At 37.9% G+C, this 15,707-nt stretch overlaps 1 long non-coding RNA gene across 1 annotated transcript; it reads left to right on the plus strand.

The window, feature by feature from the left end:
- Positions 1–10,065: 10,065 nt before the first annotated feature.
- On the plus strand, positions 10,066–11,171 carry LOC132086231 (uncharacterized). The gene is made up of 3 exons (XR_009420390.1): positions 10,066–10,195; positions 10,289–10,350; positions 10,460–11,171. It is a non-coding gene; the product is annotated as an uncharacterized LOC132086231 (long non-coding RNA).
- Positions 11,172–15,707: the final 4,536 nt, after the last annotated feature.

Below are 15,707 nucleotides of genomic sequence, written 5' to 3' on the forward strand. Positions count from 1 at the left end.
GTTTCCTCTTCCTGATAGGGAAAAGGAGCCAGACACTGGAAGGATATTCCCAAAAAAATTGCTAATTTTTAGTTTTATTTCAATTATAAATTTTTAGCCCTCAAGCGAATTTTGACCTTTACAAGAATCTCACGTATAATTAATTGGAAAGTATAAAAAAAGTACCCCATTAAAAAAAAAGTGAAGGATGACATTTATTAATGAATGGGGAGGAGGAGAGAAAACAAAATGCATTGTTCCATTTCAGCTGATTCATGGGCTACACACAGGGTGAAAATTAAAACTGAGGTGTTGAAAAAAGGATGGGAAGGGGGGACTGAAGAGAAGGAAAACAGATTTGTGCCAAAAATATGTTTCCTCTCTACCTCTGATGTCCATTTTTTCCTTCTCCTAGCATAGCATTCTTTAGTGACCCTTTTCCCCATGAATCATGATAGTGAGTTTTGCTTTCTCAGGCATTTTTCTTATTCAAGATTACACTTCAACATTTATTTTGCCCTGCCAGTCCCGAGAAAGACAGCACAGGCTCAAAAATTAACAGGAAAGGCAAGCATATATTCCGTTTTGTGTAATTCAAATCAGCCTAACACGTGCAGGTGTGGGCATGTGGGATGTGTGCACGCACACAGGGGCAGGAATGCCCATCCCACCAGCTGTCCCTGGGCTGCATGGTCCTGCTCCAGCATCTGAGACGTTCTTTTCCACTATGTTGTGCATCAGAAATGATCCCCTGTCCCCTGCCAGGCTCCTCCAGCTGAAAAATTGCTTTTACATATGTTAAATGTGCAGGCAGTTCCTTCTGCTGTGGTCCCATAAATCCAGACTCTGGATTATTTTCTGCTGTTTTTTTTTTTTTTTTTTTTTTTTTTTTGCTTTGGTTTTGGTGTTGGTTTTTTTTTTGTTGTTTTATTTTTGTGGGTTTTTTGTTTGTTTTTGTTTTTGTTTTTGTGTTTGGTTTTGTTTTTGTTTTTTTTTTGTTTTTTTTTTTTTTTCTTTATTTCTTCCCCAGTGCAAGCCTTCAGCGAGTACAGCACACATTTCAACCCCTCTGTGCGGGCGTGCTTCACTTATGGCAATATAAGAGGAAAAAAATTGGTCTCCATTTCCTGTGAAACGTGGACTTTTTAAAATGGGTTTTTTGCAAGGAGGTGACAGTGGGAGCCTCTGCCTGCTTGGAGTCAGCCAATGGGCTGTGTTGCATCTCTCCTCTTCTCTTGAAGGTGATGCCTAAAGATTTTTTGCTTTTTTTAATGTATTTTTGATATATTTGTGACTTTTAGGACTTCTGTATGTGGTTATGTAGCTCCTGGTATTTTTTTCTGCCCTTTCTCTTAGATTTTAGACGAATAATCTAACTTTCTAACACGTTCCTGAAATACTGTTTAGCCTTATTTTTGAGTAGAGCACCTACAAGGAGACATAATAAGAAGTGTGGCAAAGAAGCTTTGGACCAACTCCAATGGGGCAGTTTTTTGGGGGAAAAATTACCTAAACAACTCCTCTTCTAATTGGAAAGTATGTGTTAGATATGATAATTTGTTACACTTACAAAAATGGTGGAAATTTAATATTTTAATGAAATGGTGGGATGCAGAAACGTAGAAACCTTTGCATTTTAATACTGCTGCAAATGTTTTTTTCTTTTGATACAACAAGAAAAGGACACCTTCAGGTGAGCTTGGCACCTCCAGCTGCCTTGGAGCACTCTCAGGAATATCCATTTATGTTATTATATGATGTTTCTGTCTGTCCACGTGTCACAAACAGATTCCTGTCACTGTATTTTCTGTCATCATGGATATCAACACTCTGCAGTAAATGCATTTATCCTGTAGCTGCTTTCCTATCACCTCAATAACCTGCATTGTTCGTGGATCCTGATCATGCAAACACTGATTGAACTCAGCCAGATCTATGGGATTACATTGGCAAACCACCATAAATTCACTGTATTTGTGAATTTCTGCCTGTGACAGCTCTCAGTGGGTATGACCAGACTCTGTGTGTGCCAAGCTGTTTATAATCAGAAATTAAGCCCAGCCATACCCAGCCCCTCTGAGGACCAGCTGGAAAGCAAGGGGGAATTATTTTCTGCCAAATTCCTGTGCCATTGGCACAGCAGCTGGTTAGAATGAGTCAAGGTGTGGGTGATATTTTATTATTATTTACTATATATTTATTATTTTATTATATGAAGGTGTAAGATATTTTTACCGGTTGTGACTTTTTATCTGGTAGGAAGGCATTGGAAAGAAACACACAGCAAAGTCAGGATGTCCAAAGGCTTTCTTCATCTTTTCCTCCCTCTTCTGCACCCACAGGAGTTAAAACACCTAATAGTTTATAAAATACCTAATAATATTGTATAAAATACCTAATAATATTTCACAAAATACCTAATAATAAATCCTGTACCTTCTGCCAAAGGGGTTATATGCCATATATGAACTAAAGAAGGAAAAAAACCCACTTCCCCTCAAAATACATGAGTTGTTTCTTCCCCAAAGGAGAATCTCCTGTCTTTGTAATGATGCACAAATGTCCTTTTGAATTTTTGGTGTCAGTACTTCTTATGAGCCATCCCAAATTGCAGTTCACAGATTTGTTATTTACAGCAGATAGAGCAAAATTTTGTGCCTTTTAAACATGTTTTCTGTGACGGTGTTCACAGGGGTCCAAGGATGAGGGAAGAGACGAGGATCTGACTCCGTTATTTCAGAAGGCTGATTTATTATTTTATGATATATATTACATTAAAACTATAATAAAAGAATAGAAGAAAGGATTTCATCAGAAGGCTAGCTAAGAATAGAATAGGAAGGAATGATAACAAAAGGATCCTTTTACCACTGTTATTACTCATAAAAGAAAGAGGAAAATTTAGGGTAGAGAAGCAGCTGAAGGTGAAGCTGAGGATTTATTTCTAAATCAGCGCACCACTTAGGAGGAGAGTGAAATATGTAATAAGGTGTTGAGCTGAACATCATGTCACATGCAGTTTTTCAGGCCTTGGAAAATTTTGGTTCGCTCTCAAAGAAAATATCTAAAAGTTCTTCTCCAGGCCACAGTGATACCAAAGAAGATAATAATTTAATTTAAAGCCAGCACTTCCTTCAAAATTCTTTCAAGTCAATTGGACAGTTTCCCCTGACCATAAAGGATAAAGTGCTTGACTGGACCTTGATTTTCACTGAGTTGATGTAGAATTTGATTTTATAAGGAAATATATTTGGAAACTGATAACTTTTTATTTTTTGATTGCTTTGTGTGCATATGCTGTTTTTAAATGACTGAAGAGATTTCAGTGGGGATGAAAAGAAGGAAAAAAATGCAGATACTCATTCAGTAAAATTCAAACTTTTCTTCAAGTAACTTAATGCAGTAGCAGATTAATTATTTAAATTGAAGGTTTATGGTAAATACAATGCTACCATATAAAAGGGGTGATTATTTAAGAAACAGATAGCCATAGGTTTGTTACCTGAAGCATCCGATTTCAGTACATTTTAGAAAATAAGTGTCTTCATAGTTTTGAAAATTTGTCCACAAAAAGTCCAGGCCTGATCTCAAAAAAATACAATTTAATCCAATTACAGAGAAAATCAACCAAACCCCCCATGTTTAGATGTGGTTACTAAAACTATTTTTCATTTTTGGGAGAGCAAATGTTGTGCTGTTTCAGCACACTGGTGCAATAAATAACTTTTAGGAATAAATCTCTCCCAATTTTTATATGGTTTTGTAATCCACACATTCAGGGGTTTAAAGCCAGAGAGAGCATTAACTCATCCAGGATAAAGCCCAGGGAATTCTGTGCAGCTCCTCTCAACAGCTTCCTCTGGGACAGCATCCTGAATTTCCTGGATGATTCCAGGAGATGGAGAAATGCCCCTTTCATCATCAGCTCATCCTCTGCTGTGCTTAATGCATGTGTCTTGTTTTTAATTTTAATGTGCATTTTAAATGAAATTTTAATTTTAATTTTTTTAATTTTAATGTGTGCCTTAAATTGGCAGCTCTCGATTTTCATCCTCTGGAAGGAAATACATCCCCCAAAAATGCATAATTGTGGTTTTAGAAAGGGATAACCATGCTCTCTGCAGAGCCACCAATAAAGCACAGTTCCAAAAAACCAGGAAGGTTTTTAGTGAGAGGCAAGGGGTTTGTTCATTTGTCTCTGCGTTGCTTTATGTGGATAATCCTTCATCTAAAATCATGGTCAGTTCCAACCATTGTCTTTTTCAACTCCTGGATGCAGAGTGCTGGAAAAGAGCTTCTATTCCCCTATTATTGATATTATAAAAGAGCTTTTTATTCTCTGTATTATTGCTATTTACTGTAAGGTTGTGTACTGGAGCAAGGGGGTTTCTGCTTCACAAGGTGTTTGTTTCATGTGAACAAAAATTGTAAAAATTTAAAATGAGTAGTGTTGATAGACTGCAAGAGCACATGAATTTGAATTTCCTACTGAACAGAAGGGAAAAAACATGAAAAATTAAAAAAAAAAAGAAAATAAACCCCAAACAACCAAAAAAGCCCCTCCAAACAAAAAACAACCAAAAAGAAAAAAAAAAAATACCCAAACCCAAACCAACTAACAACAATAACAAGAAAACCACCAAAAAGCCAACCAACCAATGAAAAAAAAACCCCAAAACCCCAAAAATGAAACCAAAAAACCAAACCAAACCAAACACCACAAAAACCCCAAAACTAAACCCGACCCCTCCCAAAAAAACCCTCTGATTTTGTCCAAGAGGGTCACAGAAAGACTCTCAAAATTAATTTTCTTCATTGAATCATTAGTTCTCCTTGCAAATAGTTAATTGTCAGGAAATGACCCCTGTGGATGCACAGTGGAGGGAAGTAATGGAGCAAACCCAGTGCAAGCAGAATTTTTTGTTTTTGCTGCAGAGATTTGTGATCCCACTAGGGAGAGCTCATGCACTGTGAATTTTTCTCATAGCACACAACTGTTCAGCACGGTCCTGTTTTTTCCCCCTTCCTCCCACCACCCCTCGGAATTATAAGGCCTGAGACGTGGATATAATGTTTTTAAAAATGTTTTTAAAACATGTGCATATAATGTTTTTAAAAATGCAGAATGCAGCAGGGAAATAGTTGGCGGGGTTTTGCCCACCACTTTTGTGCTCATAATCAGGATTATTTTACTTCCTTTCTGAGGTGCAAGATTGGATTAAAAAAAGAAAAAGCTGAAACAGAAGACTGAGTCTGGTGCATATATATATATATATATATATATATATATATACATATACACACATATATATACACATATATATGTACATCCATATATATATATCTATAATTTTCCCCCCCATAGGTCATGAATTACATCCCCACTCACCCCTATTCCTTGCTAATACTGGGAAAGAAAAAAAAAAACATAGATACATAGATACGTACATAGATACATACATACATACATATATAATATATATATGTACATATATATAATATATATACACACATATATAATATATATACACATATATAGATATAAATATATACATATACATTCATATGCATCTATATCTATATATATCTATATATATCTATATATATCTGTATATATCTATCTATATATATCTATATATATATATAATTTTTACCCCCTTAGGTCATGAATTACATCCCACTCACCCCTGTTCCTTGCTAATATTGGGAAAGAATATATATACACATATATATACACATATAGATATATATTATATATATGCATATATATGTATATATAAAATATATATATATACATATATACACATATAGAAATATATACATATATGTACATATACATACATTTTAATATATTTTTTTCCCCATAAGTTATGAATTACCTCCCCCCTTACCCCTGTTCCTTGCTAATATTGGGAAGGAATATATATACACATATATATACACACATACATATATATAAAAAATATATATACACATATAGATATATATTATATATATGCATATATATATAATATATATACATATACACACATATATAGATATATACATATATGTACATATACATACATATATATATACTTTTTTCCCCCCATGGGTCATGAATTACATCCCCACTCACCCCCGCTCCTTGCTAATATTGGGGAAAAAAATCTTTCTACATCTTGGTTTCTAATCTATAAAATTGGGATAATGTCACTTTTTTTTTGCACATGCCTTCACTATTTGGTTGGCAAAACCTTCAAAGCAGGGGCCAGATGTGCCCTCACTTTCTGTTGCAGCCCCTTGTTTTTACTGTGTTCTGAACAAGACATTACCTGAAGCAAATCCCCAGCACAAAAAGGAAATAAAAACTATAGTTTGGGGAAGATATTTTTATTTTATAGTAAACTTGGGTGTGAGGGGAGAAAAGAGGTAATTTTCTAGGCTTGGAAAGCAGTTTTGTATTTAAGTACATTTTCCAGCTGGGAGTTGATGCTGATTGTACTAACGCAAGTGCTTCCACAGCAAACTGCTATTCCCTAAAAACCGCCAGAGGCTGCTGTGACCAAATTACGAGGAAAAATCCACCTCACAAATCCATGGCAGGTCTCCCCCCTTCCCACATGGATTCCTATCCCTCCTTCCTTGTGCTCAGCTCCAGGGGGTAGAGGCAGCACTCTCCTCACTGAAAGAGGCTGAAGAAACCTGAGAAATCCCTGCAGTTATTGTTATGAATGAGAAGCTTGACTAGGCCAATATTCCAGCAGCAATCAGTTTATTAATTAATATGGTAAAGTATGAGCAATGCAGCGCAGGGTACAGTGGGGGAAGGTTTCCCTCCCACTGCACACCGATAGTTGAGGCTCACAGGTATTTATAGGGGTACTCATCAGCTTTCTCAGCAGTTTCTATTCCCAGTTTTTACTCGTTTATCAGTTTCCCAATTTTTACGTCACAATTCTATACACTGCTGTGATTTAGTTTTTCTCAGGATGTATCCCAAAAGGAGTATCCCCAGGTGGTGGTGGTTCGGTTTCTGAAAGAAGAAAGAAGAATCCAATCTGGGGAGGTTCAGCTCTCCTGATGTGGGTCCACCTTTTAATTGCAGGGACTATAAATCTCATAACACTGATGTCCAGCTTCCCTTGGTTGAAACCATAAATCCTTGAGTTGATGTTCATCTTCCTTTCTCAAGCTGCTTTTCTCTGCTTTATTAAGGTGTGAGATAAGCATGTTTCCTTTATATATATTCCAAAGCTATGGTTTCAAGGATACAAGCAATATTCTAAAATTATACTTCAAAAGGTTATTGTTGCAGAACTCTTTATGCATTAAATGCAGGCAAAAAGCAACATCTTTAATGCTTTAATTCCAATGCTCCTAAATCAACCAGGGTTAATTGCAAACAAAGGATAGGTTCAAAGGCCTTTTTCCATGCTTTATTTTCCTCAGTTATTATTAGAATTTGCAACTGTCCCATTGTTGGTCTCCACACATATCGCAATCACAAATACACACGTTGCCTGTATGTACCTGACATGGAACACAGCCTTGTATTTCACATTATGAATCAAATAGCAAATTACATGGTGCTTTCAGTGAAGAGAGAAGGAAAAGAACCAGTGTGGTGCGTCTACAGTAATTGTTCTGTCAAAGTGGAATACTTAGAATATGACACACTCCTCCTGATTTCTTGGTGTGGAAAATAGGGAGCCTTCCAGTACCTTTTATGACACCTCACTGTGGCTTCCTAACAAGAAACCTGGAGGCATTATCATAATTCTACTGGATAGTAAAGCCTCAGTTAAACCATCTGCCATCAGGTATTGCCAGCACCTGATAAATGCCTGTGGGTCCTTCACCTTGTCTACCAAATATATTTTATAATATATTTTTCCTTCCTAATGATCTGATTTTCCAGAAATACCTGGTGCAGGTATTTCTGCATCCGATAAGGGTGACAGCCCACCTTGGCACAATTAGCCAGAAGAATTCTTGCTCAGAATTACAGGTGCTGCTCCACACATGTGCGTCCTTTGCTCCCTTTCTTTATCACACTGTTTTTCTGGTCTTGACATCTGAGCTTCTTCAAGTGCAGAAGGGGAGGAAAGAGGACGGGAAACATCCTTTTTAAGGCCTCATTGATGTAATCTATAAGAAATATCTTCTTTTCACATAAAAATATGGTGTCCAGCGTCTAAAACACAAAACATTTCCTCAAAAGAAAAAGAAAACAGAGAAAACAAATTCCCGAAAGTTTACAAGCAGAAGCAAAGCATTCTGTAGGCATCCAGCAAAAAGAAGAAATAAGTAGGAAGGGGCAACAGGCAGGACTGGAGAGTTTGCATATGTTGTTTTATTGTGTTTGGGAGTTACTTCTGTTAAAAATAAAAGGAAGGGGCATTCCTCAAAGCTGAAAAGTGGTAATGGCTTGCAGTAGTAATGGAACACAGAAGTCTGGCTCGCACATCCAAGGCTATCAGTGAGCCTGTTCCCATCACATCTCAGGGAACAGCTTCCACCTTGTGCCCAAAAAAGTGCAGCCAGGAGGGAGAAAGCCTTTCCTTGCAGGTCTCCTATTAGTGGAAGTAAAAGCCTGCTATAAAATTCAGCTTTACCAGTGGATGGAGGCATGGAAGTCTGCTTTACGGTGACTTCCATGTGTCTGACAATATTGTATGTTTTAAAATGTCTCATGTGGTCTGAGAGGGGAGTTCCTATAGCACCAAAAGCCCTGTGAAAGCACTCTATCAGAGTGGCTGAGGAGGAGGAGCAGTCTGGGGATGGCACAGGGGGGATCACACCACGGGGGCAACACTGCCTTGATATTTATTGCCCTGCAGGACATTGCCCCAGAGCCAGACTGCACTTGTCTGTTAGTAAATCCTGTTCTGGGAGGGAAGAAGAATCTATCTGACCATGCAGATGTCTCAGGGGAAAAAATGACCACTGTAAAATTGTTACTGGTGTTTCAGCTATTGAGTGCCAGATATAACTCCGTCTTGTTGTTGAGCTTGCTTGTCCTTTCAGAAAGCAGTTTAACAATATTTTGACAATTTCTCTTGGGCTCCCTTTCCTTTCCTTTCCTTTCCTTTCCTTTCCTTTCCTTTCCTTTCCTTTCCTTTCCTTTCCTTTCCTTTCCTTTCCTTTCCTTTCCTTTCCTTTCCTTTCCTTTCCTTTCCTTTCCTTTCCTTTCCTTTCCTTTCCTTTCCTTTCCTTTCCTTTCCTTTCCTTTCCTTTTTCCTTTCCTTTCCTTTCCTTTCCTTTCCTTTCCTTTCCTTTCCTTTCCTTTCCTTTCCTTTCCTTTCCTTTCCTTTCCTTTCCTTTCCTTTCCTTTCCTTTCCTTTCCTTTCCTTTCCTTTCCTTTCCTTTCCTTTCCTTTCCTTTCCTTTCCTTTCCTTTCCTTTCCTTTCCTTTCCTTTCCTTTCCCCTCTTCCTTTTCATCTTTCCTTTCCTATTTTCGCCTTTTCACCTTCTTTCCTTTTCTCTTTTCCTCTATTCATTTTTCTCATTCAGTCTTTCCCTTTGTCTTTGTCTTTTTTTCCCTCTTCTTTCCCCAAATGGAGAAAACACCTCCCTGCACATCAGGGCAGCTGAGGCTTTCCCAACAAAGGGGAAGTGCATTCTCGAGGCATTCACTTTGTCAATGACCCACTTAGGATCTGAACTGCAGCCCTGTGGTTCCTGATTAACCCCTGGAAAAGGGATTGCACACACAGAGGGAGTGCATATCTTTGGTAAGAAAAGAAGATTGCTGAGATCTGCCTCTGGGGTAAAAAAAAAAAAAAAAAAAAAAAAAAAAAAAAAAAAAAAAAAGGCTTTTAAATGGTTTAGAAGTGAAGACATCTGTATCCATCACCCACCTCAGTTTTATCAGAGTTAGTTTTGTGCAGAGATAAGGCTATCTGCCCTGACACACAAAACAAAGCCTGCTTTAATGTCCCGGCTGTGGATTGCCCTGCAATCCCAGCTGCAGCCGTGGCAGGATCAGAACAGACGTCACAGGAATTATCTCAGGAGGAAGTTTTCAAAAGCTGCTATCAGGTGTGCCCTATTGATCAACAGACCTATGATCCCAGCCTCTTGGGAAACCCTTGTATCTCAAAACTCCTACCCCAAGTGCTTGGGAAATCCTTCTCCCCGCGTGTGGGTCAGCCCTGTGGTGGGGAGAGCTCGCAGAGGCTTTTTCTACCCACAGGGGAAAACAGGAGTTGCTTGAGTCTCTCACTTGATGGAGGTGATAAGTGCTGTGGGTTTGGAGAAGAATAAAAACAGGTTTTGTGGCTGTTAACCTTTATTACGATATTTTTTCTTCCTCCCTTCTTAATAGGAATCATGGGAGCCTTAGTTAAATGAAACTGATTTTATCCATTTCAGAACACAGTAACATTGGTAAGTGTAAATTTCCTCACATTTTTTTCAGTCTAGATGACTCTCTTTTGTGGTGCAAAACTAACTCTGTTCTTGGGTACAATCTGGCTGTCAAAATGTATTTTAAAAGGCACTTCCAGCAGCAGATGACCTCTGATGATGATCTGTTTTCACATCACCACGTAAATCACATAAACTTCCAGTAAACACCAGGAAATGAGAACCACAGCCAAAGAAAGGAACATATCTAATATTCCCTGACTTGAGGAGGAACTTCTTGGGTGCAAATCTATCTTTTAACGTGCTTGGACTTGAATGGTAATTAATATTTGCATACAGACCTGATACCTGACGGGCAAAATGAACCTCTGGGGTGTGAGGTGAATGGGGCCTGCACTGAATATCTGGTAGAGACCATGTGCTCTGTGAGAAAAGGGGAAATCTCCACAGACCTCATGGAGCTGGGGAAAATCATGGAGCCTTCCCCTTTCTCTCCTGTCACTTTGTGAGGAAATGCTCCTGAGGAAGTGTGGTGAGGCACTCAAAAAACATGCACTGCCATGTATGGGATTGTGATCTTAAAGTCATCACAGATGTACTCAAAAAGCTCGGATACAGGTTTCAGTCTCTTTGCATATTCCTTGAAATCCTTGCAGGATTGCACAAGATGTTGTGCTAATGGCTTTTATAGAGTTGATTTGCAGACTTGTGATTTTATGAACAGTCAGATCCAAGGAATGTTATGATTGTCCCTGTAATTCCACTGTAGTCAAAATACATATAATACATGACTATTTTTTGCTAAACTGTAAACTACTAAATGTGAGAGCTTTAAAAAAAAAAAAAAAAGAGGTGAAATACCTTTTCTGCAAATACACAATGGCAATAAAATAAATGAGCTTTAAGGTTTTTTCTCCAGAATGTATGTACTGCTCCACAACACATGGGAATGGAAAGGGGAAAAAAAAGAGGAAAGTAGGCATCTTCTTTGGAAGAAAGAGAAGATATTTGATCAGAATAGAATAGAATTTGATCTGAAGGTAGAGCCAAACAAAATCTGTGGAACAAAAAGCTGGCAAAACCCAACTGAAGAGCTGGTAGAGTTTAACTTGGCTGTTTCATGGTGATGACGAGCAGCGCTGGGGCTAATTGTCAATGATTTCACTGGAGCTGCCTCTGCTTCCCACAGGAGCCCAGGATCCTCATCCCTGCTTGTCACAGGCCAGTTTTCTCCCAAAAGCCATTAACTCCACACGTCTGTGGAGGGGGAGGCTGCCTGCAATTCATGTGGGCCGTGGGAATGCTTTTCCCAGCAGGGCACGCCGAGCTCTGGTGTGTGAGCAGCAGAGAATCTTCATTTGGCCTCCACTCTCAAAGGGTTTCAGCGGCCTGCTTTGCCATAATCCCCATAAAATAATGCAGGCCAAGGTAGAGCAATTAATTTTAATTGGTAACTCAGCCTCTTGACTTCAAAGGGAGTCCGGAGATTGAGTTAAAATTTGAAAAATACCAAGTGTAAATATCACCGCTTCTTAAAGGAAGAAGTGCAAAAGGCCAGGCAGTAGTATTTCTGCTAGGTGAAAGCTGAAAGAGCCATTGTGCTTTAATTTCCCTGATCAATAACAGGAGAATAATGCTACCAAATCCCTTGGCAGCCCTGGAATATTTGCAAATAAAGGTTTATCAGTGCAAAACAAATCAAGCTGTTTTCACAACACCTTTTTTTTTTTTTAAATTTTTAATTTGCTCGCAATATCAGGCAGGACAGTATTCAGCTTTGTGATGAGGGACTGGCTCTAAGTATCTTCAGTATCATCCTTTGAAAACTTGCAGAGAGACTTAAAATTTTGGCTTCCTCCAGAACCTTCATCTAAATCAGATTATGGTAGATTCCCAGCAGGCATATAGTACTGCATGGCTTTACATTTCTACCCTTTCCCAAGCAGAACGCATGTATTTGATAGCAGGAATCTGGGCAAAAGGGGAAAGGCTGCAAGAAAAGAAAAACATGATAGAGTTTGGTAATATTGGTGTTGAGGACTTCTTGTGAAGACAGTTCTCAAGCTTTTGTTGATTGCAGTCAGAGAAAAGTTTAGATTTCCTCGGATTTCCAAGTACTCACCTTGGTTAATTTGCTGCCTATTAGGGATTTTCTGGGCAATAACTAGAGGCTTTTCCTGGCTATCATTTCCTAGATCATTATGCTGTGCTTACAAAGCAGTTTGGCATTTTTTGTCTTCAGCCTGGGCTCTGCAGAAAAGCAGAATCAGTTGGTTTACTACTTAATGTTTTAAATGCTTTTCATTATCAGCTTTGTAAAAGATGTTCACACAACTTCCCACCCTGAGCCCCTGTGCCCAGTGGGGAGATCTGAAGAAAGACATCTATAAAAACAAACAAATAAAGTCCCAAAACTGAAACAAGAAGCCCCTAAGAGAACCCCACCACAGTTTTAAATGTGAGATCTTGGAATTTGGCCCAAGTTTTCTCACAGTTTGAGTGAATTCAGTTGGCAAACACTGTGAGTGAGGACAACTGATATTTCATGTGATAGGAGTTTTTGGTGTTGCAGTGGGTGGGGAAGCAGATTCTGAATGGATCTTTATGCCAAACGACCTGAGGAACTTCTTTAGGTGAAAATTCATAAGTGAAAATATGTTTTAGGGTTACATTAAGTCAAAATTTAGGACTTTTTAGATTTCATGCCCCGATTCCTAGAAACAGACTTCCACTGCAGAGTGTGGATGTTAATTAACTGCATACATGCAATTTAGAAGTACAAATCTTGGAGTTTAAATCCTGCACAGCACCAAGTCCCTTGGCCTGTTCTGGCAATAAACACACATATGATTCACTGCTTCACTTCAAAGCTGAACACACTGATCAGGCTACACAGACATGACCAAGGGGAAAAAAATAGAGAAATTCAATAGGAAAATGTCAGGTCTGTGATTATAAGGTGTGTTAATGACAGGAATAAAATGAGAAGCCAAAGCATCTTTGTTCTGATCAGTGATCACCACTCCTATGAGCCACCTTGGTTATTAATCCTTGTCTTGGCTGCTGAAATCTGGTCTCAAGATGAAGACATGAGGGATCAAAACTTCTGGGCATTCGGTTATAATCTGAAGTTAGAAACTATCCTTCCCCCACAGCCTGACTGAAAAATGAACATGCAACCTTGAAATGTAATGACCAGCCAACAAACACCATTGAATAAATCATATTGAACACCACTTTTGAATAAATCAAAAGTGATGCCTTATTGTGGTGTAATTAGGGATTTTCCCCCATGTGTACTTGATGGTAGGTTTAATTGTAAAAGATTGACTGCCATGGAAAAGAAATGTTAGATTGCTTCTTTTATTGAGAGGAGGTTTTGTATTTAAATAATTATCTGTTATCCATAACCTCTCTTTTCCCCTTTGTTCGCACATCTGTGAATTGGTGGATTTGCACTAATTTCCCTGTAAAATTTCCCTTTATTCAAGCACAGAGCCTCACAGAACAGAAATATTTTTGCTGGGTTATTGCTCTGTTTGGTCTATTTGATAACATTTGAGTTTTAGAGTTATGTTATGGCCTATTTAATATTAAGAAACTATCATAAAACTTATAGATGTGAATTTTGCAGATGCTAAATTCAAGTTTAGTTGTTTTCTTTTGTTCCAATAATTACTAAATTCTATAGGCTAAATGTACTTTTTTTCCCCCTCAGTATTTATTATTGACATTAGGAGTTCCCTTGAGTAACATCTAATAAAAGTGTGTGAAAATAAATCTGCTGACAAAAGAATACATTCATATGGTTAGAGGATTTTTCTTCTGATCAATGGTTTGCATCACCAAGGTTTTAAATGTGGGATCTTGGAATCTGGCCCAAGTTTTCTCACAGTTTGAGTGAATTTAGTTGGCAGACACTGTGAGTGAAGAAAACTGATATTTCATGTGATATGGCTTTTTGGTATTGCTGTGGGTGGGGAAGCAGATACTGTTTCTGAATGGATCTCTATGCCAAATGACCTGAAAAACTTCTTTAGAAGAAAATTCATAAGTGAAAATATTTTTTAGCGTTACATTATGATAAAATTTAGGACTTTTTAAATTTCTTTCCAAAGTTACTTTACAATTAGTTAGCAATGGAGTAGAGAAGAAACACAAAACCAGTCTAGTATAATCCCAAACAAAAGTTTTTTATGGTTAATTTAAAAATAATTAATTACCAACTCCTGATCCAGCCACCCCTGTGTCTCTCCCCCACCCCGCTAAAACAAAACACATCCAATGTGAGACCATGCAAAATAAAATAAAAATATTATAATGGTTCCCTGACTGCTTATTTTTTCTCTCCACACCTGTGAAGCCTGGATGATACAGTAGATGATTTTGTTGATTGTGATGTACCTGGAGAGAGGAACAGCATGTAATTATGCTGCTTTGAAAAGGGGAATTATCTCTGTGGTCATTTCTTTCTCTGCAGGTGTTTACCTGAGTTTTTCCCGGCAAAGGAAAGATGAGGAATAAATCCTCCTTGCCCATCTCCTCTGTTTAATTTCCTCCCTGCCATGGAGAGGAAGAAATCTTTGCCACTCACAATGCAGAGAGCTCATACTTGTTTAGTGCTTTCTAACTAACTCCAAAAAACTGCTTCATTAGCCATTATTGCAAGAATTTTTCAGATGTTGGCACTTTTCATATTGCTGTGATTTTCTACTGCTCTGGAGCTTTCATATCACAGGGCTGAAACAATTTCTCACCCACTATTCTTTAAATTTCAGCTTCTGGAGACAGGTGCATAAGTGAGAGCCATTGTTTTTTGTTTTAAGTAAGATATGCTTTATCTTAAGTAACAAAAATAAGTTTCTTACTTACATTTTTATGGAAAAGGAAAAAAAAAACCTGCAAGAACACTTAACGCAAATGCGTTTCCTGCCTTCAGAAGTTAAGGAAACATAAAAATTTCAAGCCACACTTCAAAATCATATTTGTTTCAAGGTATTTCAGGAAAAAGACAACCTAATACACAATACCTGAACACTTGGTGGGTTGAAGTGGTTGGTGGGTTGAAATTGTTTCCAATTAACCCGAGATTTTAGGACAGAAGAAATGTGAAGTGTTTATGAGCTTGAGACAAAATGTTTTTTAGATGATGATCAAAATAAGGGAAGACAGAATGGAAACTCCAAAGAGTTCTTATTTTTTCAGTTTATACACATTAACCAGACATTACTTACCACTATCTATTTGGACTACACTAGAAAGTGATAAAAGTCTTTGAATTTCCATGTAGTTCCTGGCATGGTTAGGGGAAATCACAATAGGTCTTCATCACATTTGAAAAGGTTGCTTTTCTCTCCAGGAATGTGGTCATAAACAGT

Source organism: Ammospiza nelsoni, chromosome Z (genome assembly GCF_027579445.1).
Source record: "Ammospiza nelsoni isolate bAmmNel1 chromosome Z, bAmmNel1.pri, whole genome shotgun sequence".
NCBI classification, from domain to species: Eukaryota; Metazoa; Chordata; class Aves; order Passeriformes; family Passerellidae; genus Ammospiza; species Ammospiza nelsoni.